The sequence below is a fragment of the Lithobates pipiens genome, unplaced genomic scaffold (genome assembly GCF_037356315.1).
Source record: "Lithobates pipiens isolate NorthernLeopardFrog02 unplaced genomic scaffold, aLitPip1_a1.2 Scaffold_18, whole genome shotgun sequence".
NCBI lineage: Eukaryota > Metazoa > Chordata > Amphibia > Anura > Ranidae > Lithobates > Lithobates pipiens.
In genome coordinates, this window is record NW_027507758.1 from 208430073 (window position 1) to 208442966 (window position 12894).

A 12894-nucleotide genomic window follows, 5' to 3' on the forward strand; every position below is an offset into this window, starting at 1 on the left:
CTTCAGATTGCTGTTGTGCTTGTTGCTGAGCTTCCAGGCTCTGCTGGTGAGCTTTCTGCTGGGCTGCAAGGCTCTGTTGTTGAGCTGCAATGCTCTTTTGTAAAGCTGCATTTGTTTGCTGCTGATTTGCATTTGCTTGCTGCTGGTTTGCATTTGCTAGAGCCAGCTGTCTCAGTATCTCCTCCATGCTGGCCTTTAAAAAAAATTGAAAAAAAACTGCCAAAATTCTCCACCAACTGTGAGGGGTTAGCTCGGCAGCGGGTGTGTGTGACCCCCTGGATGGGTTCACAACACAAAATCAGGCACAGCAGACAGCGTTGTAGGTGCAAAAAAACAAAAGATGCAGTTTATTTATGCTACATGCAGTGATACATATAACAGCCAAACAAAAAAATAAAACATGAAAATAAATCCTGGTCAGCTTGACCTCTAACTACACACTTAGATTCCCTGTCTAACAACTGAGAGCAGCCTTGTGCTGCCCCAGTCCCTGTCCCTGTTGTAGAGGTTTGCCACACAGGCATTAACTCACCGCACAGAACAGATCTCACACTCCCCAGTCTATACAACACACAAAACTGGTTCCAGGATGGAGCATCTCCCTAAGCATGCTGGGGTTTTTTGTAGAGGTCTTAATGAGCCCACTTACTTCAGCTGGGCTCATTAACTCTTCCCCTCTAATTGTAAAGGTCTGCATAAAGCCTGAATCTAGGGCACACATATTTCCCATCCTGGATACAACCAGGTGACTTTACCTGCGTGCTGCCACAAGTGACAGTGGATATTTTTAGCACTGATCACTGGACTGGTGTCACTGGTCTCCAAAAAATGTCAAAAGTGTCTGCTCTGTCTGCCACAATGTCGCAGTCCCGTTAAAAATCACAGATCGCCACCATTACTAGTTTAAAAAAATCTATAAAAATTACATAAAAATATCCCTTAGTTTGTAGAAGCTATAACTTTTGCTCAAACCAATCTATATATACGTTTATTGGGATTTTTTTTTACCAAAAATATGTAGAAGACATATTGGCCTAAACTGATGAAGAAATTTGATTTTTGAATTTTTTTTATTTTTTTTTTCAAAATTGTCGGTCTTTCTTTGTTTATAGCTCAAAAAATAAAAACCGCAGAGGTGATCAAATACCACCAAAAGAAAGCGAAAGTGAACCTTGCGGGGCTGAAGTGGTCAATGGTGATCAGTGCTAAAAATATGCACTGTAACTGTACTAATGACACTGGCTGGGAAGGGGTTAACATCAAGGGGCGATTAAAGGGTTAAATGTGTTCCTAGGGCAGTGATGGCGAACCTTGGCACTCCAGATGTTTTGGAAGTACATTTCTCCATGATGCTCAACTACACTGTAGAGTACATGAGCATCATGGAAAATGTAGTTCCAAAACATCTGGGGTTCCAAGGTTTGCCATCACTGGTCTAGGGAGTGCTTACTGTGTGGGGGAGGTCCTTGTACTGTGGGAAGGCTTACTGTGTGGGAAGAGATCCATGTTCCTGTTTAGAGAAACACAGCATCACTATTTCCCCTCCTCACAGAACGGCACTCTGCCTGGTTTACATAGGTAGATCACCTTTCTGTCTCTCGTGGTAACAATCGGATCTCATCTGCTGGACCCACTGATTGCCTCCCTCTGTGTCCAATTACGGCAGAAATGGGGTTGTTGAGGTCACCTACAGGTACGTGATTCTGTGCAGAGGAGCCTCTTTGCCACTGTATATATCGTACACAGTCATGTTGGAACAGGAAGGCGCCATCCCCAAACTGTTCCTACAAAGTTGGGGGTATGAAATTGTCCAAAATGTCTTGGTATGCTGACACCTAAAGAGTTCCCTTCACTGGAACTAAGGGGCCAAGCCCAACCCCTGAAAAACTACCCCAAACCATAATCCCCCCCCCCCCTCCAGCAAATGATTTGGACCAGTGCACAAAGCAGGGTCCATAACCACTTCAATACCGGGCACTTTCACCACCTTCCTGCCCAGGCCATTTATCAGCTTTCAGTGCTGTCACACTTTGAATGACAATTGCACGGCCATGTGAAATTTTTATCATTTTCTTCACACAAATAGAGGTTTCTTTTTCGGTGGGATTTAATCACTCCTGTTTTTTTTTCCTAAAAGAAATTAAAAAAGGCAAAAAATTTTGAAAAAAAAAAGTTTTTTTTAGTTTCTGTCAGTAAATTTTGTAAATAAGTAATTTTTCTCCTTCACTGATGGGTGCTGATGAGGCTGCACTGATGAGGATGCATGAATATGCCACACTTATGGACACTGATAGGTGGCATTGATATGTGGCACTGATGAGTACTGATGGGTGGCACTGGTGGGCACTGATTGGCGGCACTGATGGGCAGCAGTGATGGGCATTTATGGGCAGCACTGATAGCCAGCACTGACTGGCATCACTTTTGGCCACTGATTGCTGGCACTGGTGGGCACTCAATTGTAATTGGGCACTGATTATCAGTGCCCTGATTACATACCTAGCAAGATTGCCTAAGGCCATTTCACCCTGAATGCGCTCAATCTCGTCTGATCTCGGTTGCTAAGCAGGGTCAAGCCTGGTTAGTACATGGATGGAAGGCCGCCTGGGAATACCAGGTGGTGTAGGCTTTTTTTTATTATGTTGTTGGCGTCAACGACCTGTTTTATTTTTCTGCTTGTTTGCCGAGGTGACCATCTTGGCGTTTGTCAAGAGGGTTGAGAGTGGCCAGCAAGATCACCTACGGGCACATCACCCTGAATGCACCCCGTTCTAATCTGATCTCGGATGCTAAGCAGGGTCAGGCCTGGTTAGTACCTGGTTGGGAGACCACCTGAGAATACCAGGTGCCGTAGGCTTTTTTTTGATATGTTGTTGACGTCGATGACCTGTTTTATTTCTCTGCTTGTTTGCCGAGGTGACCATCTTGGCTTTTGTCAAGAGGGTTGAGAGTGGCCAGCAAGACTGCCTACGGCCACATCACCCTGAATGCGCCTGTTCTCATCTGATCTCGGATGCTAAGCAGGGTCGGGCCTGGAAAGTACCTGTATTGGGGACCGCCTGGGAATACCAGGTGCTGTAGACTTTTTTTTTTAATATGTTGTTGGCGTTGACGACCTGTTTTATTTTTCTGCTTGTTTGCCGAGGTGAGCATCTTGGCGTTTGTTAAGAGGGTTGAGAGTGGCCAGCAAGTTCGCCTACAGCCACATCACCCTGAATGTGCCTGATGTCGTCTGATCTCGGATACTAACCAGGGTCGGCCTGGTTTGTACCTGGATGGTAGACCGCCTGGGAATACCAGGTGCCGTAGACTTTTTTTTTATATATTGTTGGCGTCGACGACCTGTTTTATTTTTCTGCTTGTTTGCTGAGGTAACCATCTTGGCGTTTATCAAGAGGGTTGAGAGTGGCCAGCAAGATTGCCTATAGCCAAATCACCCTGAATGCGCCGATCTCGTCTGATCTTGGATGCTAAGCATGGTCGGGCCTGGTTAGTACCTGGTTGGGAGACCGCCTGGGAAGACCAGGTGCCGTAGGCTTTGTTTTAATATGTTGTTGGCGTCGACCACCTATTTGATTTTTCTGCGTTTTGCCGAGGTGACCATCTTGGCGTTTGACAAGAGGGTTGAGAGTGGCCAGCAAGATCGCCTATGGCCACATCACCCCGAATGCACCCAATCTCATCTGATCTTGGATGCTAAGCAGGGTCTGGTCTGGTTAGTACCTGGTTGGGACACTGCCTGGGAATACCAGGTGCCGTAGGCTTTCTTTTATATGTTGTTGGCGTTGATGACCTGTTTTACTTTTCTGCTTGTTTGCCGTGGTGACCATCTTGGCGTTTGTCAAGAGGGTTGAGAGTGACCAGCAAGATTGCCTACTGTACATCACCCTGAATGCACCCGAAATCGTCTGATCTTCGATGCTAAGCAGGGTCGGGCCTGGTTAGTACCTGGATGGGTCACCGCCAGGGAATACCAGGAGCTGTAGGCTGTTTCTTATGTTGTTGGCGTCAACGACCTGTTTTATTTTATCGCTTGTTTACCGAGGTGACCATCTTTGTGTTTTTTCAAGAAGGTTGAGAGTGGCCAGCAAGATCACCTACGGCCACATCATCCTGATTGTGCCCGATCTCGTCTGATCTCGGATACTAACCAGGGTCGGCCTGGTTTGTACCTGGATGGTAGACCGCCTGGGAATACCAGGTGCCGTAGACTTTTTTTTTATATATTGTTGGCGTCGACGACCTGTTTTATTTTTCTGCTTGTTTGCTGAGGTAACCATCTTGGCGTTTATCAAGAGGGTTGAGAGTGGCCAGCAAGATTGCCTATAGCCAAATCACCCTGAATGCGCCGATCTCGTCTGATCTTGGATGCTAAGCATGGTCGGGCCTGGTTAGTACCTGGTTGGGAGACCGCCTGGGAAGACCAGGTGCCATAGGCTTTGTTTTAATATGTTGTTGGCGTCGACCACCTATTTGATTTTTCTGCGTTTTGCCGAGGTGACCATCTTGGCGTTTGACAAGACGGTTGAGAGTGGCCAGCAAGATCGCCTATGGCCACATCACCCCGAATGCACCCAATCTCATCTGATCTTGGATGCTAAGCAGGGTCTGGTCTGGTTAGTACCTGGTTGGGACACTGCCTGGGAATACCAGGTGCCGTAGGCTTTCTTTTATATGTTGTTGGCGTTGATGACCTGTTTTACTTTTCTGCTTGTTTGCCGTGGTGACCATCTTGGCGTTTGTCAAGAGGGTTGAGAGTGACCAGCAAGATTGCCTACTGTACATCACCCTGAATGCACCCGAAATCGTCTGATCTTCGATGCTAAGCAGGGTCGGGCCTGGTTAGTACCTGGATGGGTCACCGCCAGGGAATACCAGGTGCTGTAGGCTGTTTCTTATGTTGTTGGCGTCAACGACCTGTTTTATTTTATCGCTTGTTTACCGAGGTGACCATCTTTGTGTTTTTTCAAGAAGGTTGAGAGTGGCCAGCAAGATCACCTACGGCCACATCATCCTGATTGTGCCCGATCTCGTCTGATCTTCGATGCTAAGCAGGGTCGGGCCTGGTTAGTTCCTGGATGAGAGACCGCTTGGGAATACCAAGTGTCGTAGGCTTTTTTTTTAATATGTTTTTGGCGTCGACGACCTGGTTTATTTTTAAGCTTGTTTGGCGAGGTGACCATCTTGGCGTTTGTCAAGAGGGTTGAGAGTGGCCAATAAGATCGACTACAGCCGCATCACCCTGAATGCGCCCAGTCTAATCTGATCTTCGATGCTAAGCAGGGTCGGGCCTGGTTTGTACCTGGATGGGTCACCGCCAGGGAATACCAGGTGCCGTAGGCTTTTTTTATATGTTGTTGGCGTCGACGACCTGTTTTATTTTTCTGCTTGTTTGCCGAGGTGACCATCTTGGAATTTTTCAGGAGGTTTGAGAGTGGCCAGCAAGATTGCCTTGGGCCACATCACCCTGAATGTGCCCGATCTCGTCTGATCTTTGATGCTAAGCAGGGTCGGGCCTGATTAGCTCCTGGATGGGAGACCGCTTTTGAAGACTGCCAGGGAATACCCAGTGCCGTAGGCTTTTTTTTATATATATTTTTTTGGTGTCGATGACCTGTTTTATTTTTCTGCTTGTTTGCCAAGGTGACCATCTTGGCATTTGTCAAGAGGGTTGAGAGTGGCCAGCAAGATCGCCTATGGCCACATCACCCAGAATGTTCCTGATCTCATCTGATCTCGGATGCTAAGGTGGTCTACCGGGGTTTACCTGCATTGAAAAGTAAGATTGCCCCCTCTATCATCAACCCCCCTGTAAAACCTATGTTCTTTTACAATTGGACAGGTTACTATCCAATCAAAAGGTGTACGGTTTGTCATCATAATAGCAGCACTAAGGAATTTAAATCTACCGTAACGGGCCGCACTTATAAGATCAAACAGTTCTGCACCTGTGCCACAATAAATGTAGTGTATCTACTGACTTGTCCTTGTGGCATACAGTATGTAGGTAGAACTATAAGATCATTCACCACTCGTGTGTCGGAACACATTAACTTAATAAAACTCGGGAGCGTGAAACATACTGTTCTGCGTCACTATCGACAACACCATGCTCAAAATCCTATGGGAACTCTGTATCTGGTCATAGACAGATATATTGCACCATGGAGGGGCCGAGCTAACACCAGGGGTGTTTCAAGACTTGAAACATTCTGGATCTATGAGCTACAGACTTATCATCCTTTTGGAATGAACGTGGAGCTAGACATAAATGCATTTATTAATCAAGCATAAGGACAAAATAACAACTTTTTATTTTTTTATAATATCTTTTTAGTTGTTCATTGGCCCTCCCCTGATTGATCTACATTTGCATTAAAATCGATTGTTATTCAGTTGAACTATGTATATTTAATTTGTAGTGATTGCATGATGTACTTACTACAATGGTTTATTGATACAATACAAATGGTAATTGGTGGGAATACTATTTGATTGGTGGCCAATTGTTTTAATTTGTTTTAGTAGCGTGATTTTTTTGAGAAATTAATGACCCCCTATTGAGGTGGAGTAAATGTTTTATCTCCCCTTTTCTCCTCCTTTTTTTTTCCCTTATGGTGAATATGTTCATGTGAATATCTGTATATATATATATACTTGGTATATCTACTAAATATGTGTAAAGTTTATATTGATGCCCCCCTTAAGACCATGACTCCGGCAGACGCTGTATGTGATATGTATGGCATCCCCCTGTTGCTATGGAGTTGCTTGACGCCCCCTATTGGGAGGTTATGTGGGGCGGGTTCATATACACACAAGCAGGCAGTATGCGGCTTGATAATGATTGTTGCAGTCAGTCCGTGGGTTGGGCCTCATTCTGAGAGCGAGGCTTGGTCCTGGGAAGTCTTTGCTGGCTAAACCGCAGCTGTGACAGTCTGGCCTCGCTTTCAGAGTGAGGCTTGACTACGTTGTATGCCGGAGTTTTGATGGCCTGGCCTCATAATCAGAGCGAGGCTTGGTTTTCAGAATGAGGCTTGACTACGCTGCATGCTGGTGTTTGAATGGACAGGCCTCGTGATCAGAACGAGGCTTGGTTACAACACAGGACGGATGCTAATATGAGGCCTGGCCTCATAATCAGAGCAAGGCTTGGTTTTCAGAACGAGGCTTGAATATGCTGCATGCTGTTGTTTGGATGGCCAGGTCTTGTGATCAGAACGAGGCTTGGTTACGACACAGGATGGATGCTAATATGAGGCCTGGCCTCATAATCAGTGCGAGGCTTGGTTTTCAGAACGAGGCTTGAATATGCTGCATGCTGTTGTTTGGATGGCCAGGCCTCGTGATCAGAACGAGGCTTGGTTACGACACAGGATGGATGCTAATATGAGGCCTGGCCTCATAATCAGAATGAGGCTTGAATATGCTGCATGCTGTTGTTTGGATGGCCAGGCCTCGTGATCAGAACGAGGCTTGGTTACGACACAGGATGGATGCTAATGAGGCCTGGCCTCATAATCAGAGCGAGGCTTGACTGTGCTGCATGCTGGTGTTTGGATGGCCAGGCCTCGTGATCAGAACGAGGCTTGGTTATGACACAGGACGGATGCTAATTTATGCTCAAGATGTGGAAAATCTTTCATATCCAAATATTCACAGTCTCGTTTATATTTTGGATATTTGGCGGGCATTTCTGATGGGGATGATGCTATATGCAAGGTTAATAAATATACATGGAGGAGTTTTTAATATATACACTTCCGGAACATGTGACCGGAAGTGCCAAGTGCTTCCGGGGTCATTGGTTATTTTGGGGTCATTTTGTACTTATAAGTAGTGATGGACGAACTTCCGACGGGACGTTTCGCGAACGCGAAACGCGAACGGACACAAACGTTCGCGAAAACGACCGTTCGCCGCGGGCTCCATTGACTTCAATGGGAGGCGAATTTCGCAAACCTTTAGGTCGAATTTGCGGCCACGGGGTAATTATTAGGGGGTAGCACGTAGTCCCACCACCTGGACAATAGCATAATACATGTATGAGGTGAATTTGGGATCGATAACTACAAGCATTTTTTTTTTATTTGGGAAATTGTTCTGACAATTCAGGACTATGGAGCTAATGAAGGCAATGGAGGAGAGGGAAGGTCAGGGACCAGGGTAGGCAAACAAGAGGGTGCAGGAGATACAGAGCACTGACAGCAGCACCGTAATACAGAGCACTGACATCAGCACCGTGACATACAGCGCTGACAGCAGCTCCGTGACATACAGCGCTGACAGCAGCTCCGTGACATACAGCGCTGACAGCAGCTCCGTGACATACAGCGCTGACAGCAGCTCCGTGACATACAGCGCTGACAGCAGCTCCGTGACATACAGCGCTGACAGCAGCACCGTGACATACAGCGCTGACAGCAGCTCCGTGACATACAGCGCTGACAGCAGCTCCGTGACATACAGCGCTGACAGCAGCTCCGTGACATACAGCGCTGACAGCAGCTCCGTGACATACAGCGCTGACAGCAGCTCCGTGACATACAGCGCTGACAGCAGCACCGTGACATACAGCGCTGACAGCAGCTCCGTGACATACAGCGCTGACAGCAGCTCCGTGACATACAGCGCTGACAGCAGCTCCGTGACATACAGCGCTGACAGCAGCTCCGTGACATACAGCGCTGACAGCAGCTCCGTGACATACAGCGCTGACAGCAGCTCCGTGACATACAGCGCTGACAGCAGCTCCGTGACATACAGCGCTGACAGCAGCTCCGTGACATACAGCGCTGACAGCAGCTCCGTGACATACAGCGCTGACAGCAGCTCCGTGACATACAGCGCTGACAGCAGCACCGTAAGCAGCCCCAGGAGGAAGTCAGCACAGCACAGGGATGGTGTGATCCCCTCATAATAAGAACCCCCAGGAGGAAGTCAGCACAGCACAGGGATGGTGGGAGCCCCTCATAATAAGAACACCCAGGAGGAAGTCAGCACAGCACAGGGATGGTGGGAACCCCTCATAATAAGCAGCCCCAGTAGAAATATGACACCGCTCAACCTCTTCAAAGAGGAGGGTAGGGGCATATAGTACGGTGTGCTTTTTTGGGTCAGGGAAGTGAGCCAAATGAATTAAGAAGGTCTGTGTGCTTGATTCCAAAAATTGTTTATAGACATATACATGGTCTACTGATCACATGTGTTGAATTCCTCCGAGATCCATGCCTCATTCATTTTTAGAAATGTGAGGTAGTTAACACTGTGGTGAGCTAGGCGAGTACGCTTATCGGTCACAATCCCCCCTGCTGCGCTGAACGTCCTTTCGGACAGGACACTGGATGAGGGGCAAGCCAACAGTTCGATTGCAAATTGGGCAAGCTCTGGCCAGAGGTCAAGCCTGCCCACCCAGTAGTCTAGGGGTTCATCACTCCTCAGAGCGTCCACATCGGCCGTTAACCCAATGTAGTCGGACACCTGACGGTCTAGGCGTTCCCTGATGCTGGATCCGGATGACACCTGTCGATGGGTCGGCTGAAAGAATGACCTCATATCCGAAGTCACCAACACATCTTCAAACCGGCCTCTTCTTGCAGGCGCTGTTGGATTGGTACCCGCAAATCCTTCTCTGGGAGTGGGAATTGCTCCTCTGCCAGCGCACGCAAAAGCAGAATGCAGCATTTCTCGAAGCAAGGCCTGGAAGTGCTGCATTCTGACAGCCCTCTGCGACGGCGGTAACATTTCCGCCATTTTGTGTTTGTACCGGGGGTCTAAGTACGTTGCCACCCAGTACTGGTCCTTGACCCTCATGCTTTTTATACGGGGGTCCCTATTAAAACACTGGAGCATGAAGGCCCCCATTTGCACTAAAGTGGAAGCGGTGTGGTGGCCTGGCTCCTGCTCATCATCCAGGATAATGTCGTCCTCTTCATTCTCCTCTCCCCATCCTCGCACAACAGGGATCCCAGAAAGGTTTAAAGCATGCTCTTCTTGCTCCTGCTCATCCGCCCCGGCACCATCCTCCTCTGACTCCTCATCAGACTCCTGTTGTTGACTTGTCTCAGATAGAGTAGCCCCCCCTGGGAATTCATCCAGCATTGCGACTTCCTCATCTTCCCGCTCCTGCTCCTCCACAGCCTGATCAATGACACGACGCAATGCACGCTCCAGAAAGAAGGCATAAGGTACCATGTCACTGATGGCGCCATGGCTGCGACTGACCAGTTTGGTGATCTCCTCAAATGGCCGCAGAAGTCTGCATGTGTCGCGCATGAGCAGCCACTGGCGCGGTGAAAAAAAACCCAGCTCCCCAGAACCGTTTCTTTCGCAGAGTTCATACAGGTAGACGTTAACTGCACGTTTCTGCTGGAGCAGCCTATCAAGCATATAGAAGGTTGAGTTCCATCGCGTCGGGCAATCGCAAATAAGACGTCTGACCGGCAGATGGTGTCGCCGCTGAATGTCAGCAAGGCGAGCCATGGCCGTGTAAGATCTTCTGAAATGGGCCGAGATTTTCCTTGCCTGCCGCAAGATGTCCTGGACCCCAGGGTATTTGACAAGGAATCGCTGCACGACCAAGTTTAAGACGTGTGCCATGCACGGCACGTGCGTGATTTTGCCCTGTTTCAATGCGCTAAGCAGATTGGCACCGTTGTCACACACCACTTTACCAACTGTCAAATTGAGCGGTGTTAGCCACTCATCTGCCTGTGAACGCAAAGCTGAAAGGAGTGCCGGGCCAGTGTGGCTCTTTGCTTCCAGGCACAACAGACGCAGCACGGCATGGCAACGTCTCACCTGGCATGTGGAATAGGTTCTGGGGAGCTTGGGCGGTGCAGTGGAAGAGACGCTAGCAGCGGAAAAGGAGGAGGCAGCTGAGGAGGAGAGGGAGGAGGATGGAGTAGGAGGAGGAGAAGAAGAGTCAGGCCTGCATGCAATCCGTGGCGGTAAAACCAAATCTACACGGGTGCCACGGGTTACATGCTTGACGGCCGTCAGAAGGTTCACCCAGTGGGCAGTAAAACTGATATACCTTCCCTGCCCGTGTTTGCTAGACCACGTGTCTGTGGTCAGATGTATCTTGGCACCGACACTGTGTGCCAGAGATACATTCACTTGCCGCTGAACATGGCCATATAGCTCTGGGATGCCCTTCTCTGAGAAATACTTCCTTCCTGGGACCTTCCATTGTGGTGTTCCAATGGCCACAAATTTGCGAAAGGCCTCCGAGTCCACCAGTTTATATGGCAGTAGTTGGCGGGCTATGAGTTCTGACAAGCCAGCCGCCAACCGTTGGGCAAGAGGGTTATCCGGCGTCATCATTTTTTTACGCTCAAACATTAGGCCCACGGAAGCCTGCCTTTTTGCAGAAAAATGTGAGCTTGGCGTGATGGAAGGTGGAGTGGAGGACAATTGTGAGGAGAGAGGAGAAGGAGAAGTAGAAGACGAGGCTGGACGGTGAGAGCCTGCAGTGTGGCTTTGTGTGTTCCGTTGCTCCCACTGGGCTCGGTGATGGCTGCTCATGTGCCTTCTTAAGGCGGTCGTCCCTAGGTGAGTATTGGGCTTACCGCGACTAACGCGTTGACTGCAAAGATTGCAGATGGCAACGCTATTGTCAGCAGCGGACACGTTAAAAAAAGCCCACACTGCGGAGCCATGTGCCGGTGTCCTGGGAGCGCCAGATGTGACCGTACATGGTCGATGACTCGCTCCTGATACATTTGCAGTCTGCTTTGTCCCTGCTGTGCAATGTAAGTCATTGCTGCTTCTCCTCCCTATCTGCTGGTCCATATCTCCCTCTGAACTCCCCTCCTCTTCCTCTCTTGTGGGCACCCACGTGACATCACTAGACACGTCATCATCAACGTCACCTTCCCCACCGCTATAAGTAGAGTAGGCAGCAACACCGGGGACCAACCTCCTCCTTGGGCTGATCTGGGTACTGGCGTCAGACTGCTGAGTAGCGCTTGTTGCTACCTCCTCTTCCTGATCCAATACCAAGAGTGGCTGCGCATCAGAAATGTCCTCTTGATATGGATCGGAAAATAATTCCAGTGACTCAAGCGGAAGGTATGTGGTGGTGGTGGTGGTGGTCGTGTTGTTGGTGGTAGTGTCTTTGGGGGTGCACATAGCAGAGAGTGAAGAAGAGGGTGCAGATCGAGAGGATGAGGAGGGTGCAGAAGAGTAAGGCTGAGCGAGCCACTCAACCAAGTCTGGTGCATCCTTTAAAGTAATTGAACGCACCTTCTGCAACTTCCCACTTTGGCTCAAGCCTGTTGCTCCTGCCCTACCCCTACCACCCCTGCGGAAGGGCCTGCCTCTTCCTCTGCATGTCATTTTTTAAATGACCCTGTGACAAAACTCTTAGTCCCTATACCGCTGAAGGACTGCTGCAGTATAGGTGAGCGGTCAGCAGTGGTGCACGTCAACCCTATCTATTGTGGACCTATAGCGGTCCTTACAGAACAGCAGACTGTACCGCACTCAAGCCTATGTACCGTAGCACCCTATACCAAGTTACCAGTCCTTATAAGAACTTTTGTGGACCAAGCAGGTTGTGTATTAGTGTTTAGCAGACTGTACGTCAGTCCCTATACCGCTGAAGGACTGCTGCAGTATAGGGCAGCGGTCAGCAGTGGTGCACGTCAACCCTATCTATTGTGGACCTATAGCGGTCCTTACAGAACAGCAGACTGTACCGCACTCAAGCCTATGTACCGTAGCACCCTATACCAAGTTACCAGTCCTTATAAGAACTTTTGTGGACCAAGCAGGTTGTGTATTAGTGTTTAGCAGACTGTACGTCAGTCCCTATACCGCTGAAGGACTGCTGCAGTATAGGGCAGCGGTCAGCAGTGGTGCACGTCAACCCTATCTATTGTGGACCGATAG

At 48.8% G+C, this 12894-nt stretch overlaps 12 pseudogenes; all 12 read left to right on the plus strand.

Moving 5' to 3' along the window:
- Nucleotides 1-2510: 2510 nt before the first annotated feature.
- On the plus strand, nt 2511-2629 carry LOC143990896 (5S ribosomal RNA; annotated as a pseudogene).
- Nucleotides 2630-2737: 108 nt separating this feature from the next.
- On the plus strand, nt 2738-2857 carry LOC143990808 (5S ribosomal RNA; annotated as a pseudogene).
- Nucleotides 2858-2965: 108 nt separating this feature from the next.
- Nucleotides 2966-3084, plus strand: LOC143990618 (5S ribosomal RNA; annotated as a pseudogene).
- A 110-nt stretch (nt 3085-3194) lies between these two features.
- On the plus strand, nt 3195-3312 carry LOC143990944 (5S ribosomal RNA; annotated as a pseudogene).
- A 108-nt stretch (nt 3313-3420) lies between these two features.
- LOC143990739 (5S ribosomal RNA) lies at nt 3421-3538 on the plus strand (annotated as a pseudogene).
- A 107-nt stretch (nt 3539-3645) lies between these two features.
- Nucleotides 3646-3764, plus strand: LOC143990422 (5S ribosomal RNA; annotated as a pseudogene).
- Nucleotides 3765-4095: 331 nt separating this feature from the next.
- On the plus strand, nt 4096-4213 carry LOC143990805 (5S ribosomal RNA; annotated as a pseudogene).
- A 108-nt stretch (nt 4214-4321) lies between these two features.
- LOC143990742 (5S ribosomal RNA) lies at nt 4322-4439 on the plus strand (annotated as a pseudogene).
- A 107-nt stretch (nt 4440-4546) lies between these two features.
- LOC143990434 (5S ribosomal RNA) lies at nt 4547-4665 on the plus strand (annotated as a pseudogene).
- A 107-nt stretch (nt 4666-4772) lies between these two features.
- On the plus strand, nt 4773-4890 carry LOC143990917 (5S ribosomal RNA; annotated as a pseudogene).
- Nucleotides 4891-4996: 106 nt separating this feature from the next.
- LOC143990936 (5S ribosomal RNA) lies at nt 4997-5115 on the plus strand (annotated as a pseudogene).
- Nucleotides 5116-5224: 109 nt separating this feature from the next.
- On the plus strand, nt 5225-5343 carry LOC143990883 (5S ribosomal RNA; annotated as a pseudogene).
- The last annotated feature ends 7551 nt before the right edge of the window (nt 5344-12894 follow it).